Source organism: Contarinia nasturtii, unplaced genomic scaffold (genome assembly GCF_009176525.2).
Source record: "Contarinia nasturtii isolate CC-2019 unplaced genomic scaffold, AAFC_CNas_1.1 Cnas_scaffold_2367, whole genome shotgun sequence".
Lineage (NCBI taxonomy): Eukaryota > Metazoa > Arthropoda > Insecta > Diptera > Cecidomyiidae > Contarinia > Contarinia nasturtii.
Window position 1 is genome coordinate 492,244 of NW_022199689.1, and position 2,950 is coordinate 495,193.

Consider the following 2,950-nt stretch of genomic DNA (forward strand, 5'->3'; position numbering starts at 1 on the left):
AATTGTCCACCTCGTCCAATGTTGTTTGCTTCGAGAAAGGACGTCACCCAGAGAGAGACAAGTGTTTAAAAAAAGTGTCAATGACCCTTAATTTAAATGTTAACAGTAGTTTCATAATCAAATGGTAGATGTAATTTTTTCACAATTCCACATTGAGATGGTTAACATATGTCCATAAAGTCTTGACAGTAAATTCAGGCGTTTATTGCGCCACATAAACAAAATCAAAAATATCAACCAATGCACACGGCACGTTTATCAGTACCTCGGGACTACTATCAAACTCAATTCGATGAAATACACCCATTCGCGGAGACGTACAAATTGGATTTACGAAAAAGTGTCTCAAATGGTTGTGGCGGCTAAGTTCAAAACAAATTTCGCATGTGTCTAAAGATGAACCCATGTGCCTACGAACCATATATTGTGTTTCATGGACTTAGTATGAAGACAAAGATTCTAGAGAAAGCAAAAAGTACGGTCGTATTCCCTATTTAAATGCTCCAACCCTCCAAAATTGACATCAAGTACCGAAAACCGGGTTGGTCAAGCAAAAATTCGTTTTTGGTGATTTTAATGGTTACAGCACATCAAAATTTGAACCAAAACAACAAATTTAGACCCGGTCATTAGGAATCATCAAAATAAGTAATGAAAAAATTCAATAAGGTGTCAAAAATTGGGTATTTACTTCACCTCATAGCATTTTGCACTGAAAAATTCATCATTTTGGACAGTGAAACATTCATCGCTATGTCGAACCACGTGAGCTCAGGAAATTTGTTAAATTAAAAGAGCAACATGTTCATATGAAAAATGTATAGGCACGTTGCAGTTTTATTTTGACAAATTTCTTGAGGTCACGAATATTCTAGCCGGTTCATATATTCTATGCAATGTGTTCGAATTGTTTTGAAGCAATCCAATACTAAGCGAAAACATTCAGCAACCACCACAAAATCTTATGCGAAATATTTTGCATCCCATTTCATAGTGCGATTCTATGCAAAATATTAACCTTTGTTAACACTATAGCTGCATTTCCTCCATGTATTTATATGGAAAAGCTTACTCACGAAACACATTGCCGCCATCTACATGAGTAGACCTTTTGCATAGAAAGATTATCTTCGGTAATTCTAAGTATCTGATGTTGCCAAAAAAAAAGCCAATACATATTTTTAGTGCTTAAGTATAAATAAAATATGACCTTTGGACAAAAATTTGACTATTTTTCATAGGTTCAGACATGAAACTTTTGTCCATCAACCAAAGTCGCTCAAAATCTTATGATTTCTATTCCTCGCAACCCCCAATCATCATGTATAGTCAGATTTTAAATAGCTTTTCTGGGGGGGTGATATAATCGATGAACAAATTTTGCGTACGGCGGACGACGTACGACGTGGAACAGACCCACAACAAACATGCTCAAAGCGGCTTGATTCGGGTTCTCAAGGCTCGAAAACGTCCAGAAAACATGTTTTTGAGATCACGTAAATTTTGACCCATTGCACTACTTTCCCCTTACACACTAGGTGTGTGCGGAAAGGTAAAATTGGATTATTGGATTATTGGATTAAACGGGGAGTTATTCACTCGATGCTCAAGTTTCGTTACTTATTGCATGACGACCCGTCTTGTGCTGTCACTCGATTGCTTGGAGAATGCTTCCCACGGTATGGCCCACTTTATAGAAGCCATGTAACTAGCCTCCGTACAGGGCCAGTGACCAGGGCTTTCTTCTCAAGTCAATTATCATGACAGTCACAAGAATTCCATTCATTCCTAGATGGCGTTGGGCTCTTCTTATTTCAATGGAGGAATGCACACATCGCTGGTTTACCGGTATATTCACCAGAGATGGCGCACTACCTTTTTACGGTTGTTGTATTTGCAATCTCTCACATATTCAATACAACAACCTGACGTGAAGGCACTCCATTTTACGTGTGTCTATGCTGAGCCCATATCTTCGTTATGCACACACACGGGACCGACGGCTTTAAGTGCCCTTCCGAAGCACTCCACTAGCCCGAAACCCGGCCAAATCTATTCCGCATTAAACCACTGACGATTCCTGAGCGAATCACGGTGGAAAAATACCGGACCAAATTTGACCGAGAATCGAACTCGTGTCCTCACGCTCACAAACCTGGCACGCTAACCACTAGTCTATGGCTGAGAGACTAAACTCAGCCAAAGGTAAAATTAACAAAGTGTTTGACATTTTATCAATAATAATTGGGAATCTTTTTTTGCTCATTTTACATGTCTCGTTAGAACTGGTTAGAGCCATCATTTTATTCAAGTTTTATTGAAAATAATTTGTTTTTCTAAAGTGAGACAAAACAGATCAAAACTGCTTTCGAGGAATGATGTTCAAATCTGATTCGCCCAATTTCATTTTTATACTTTTTGTTTTTATAACCAACCTTGATTATGTATTCCAAGCGCTTGTTATTTCTGATATTTTAACGGACTATACAATCAAATAAAAAACCTCTATCGAGTTAGAGAACGAGTGACGAAACCTACATTTGAAACACAAAATTTCTGATATCAATTTTGTGACGAAAATAGTTGGTAGATATTTTTTCTTTGTACTGTGAATATAAACTTAATATACATTTATATATTCAAAACGTTGCAGAAATTTTCTCCTTTTTACTTTGAGTTCATACTGACGCAATGAAGCAACGTTCCGAATTTACAAATGTATATTAAGTTTATATTCACAGTACAAAGAAAATATATCTACCAACTATTTTCGTCACAAAATTGATATCAGAAATTTTGTGTTTCAAATTTTGGTTTCGTCACTCGTTCTCTAACTCGATAGAGGTTTTTTATTTGATATCAATAGTTTTGTAAGTGCTATTTTCCAAGTTAAAGATTCAAGACCCATGGATTTGAATATTTTTCAAATACAATGAAAATATGGATTTTT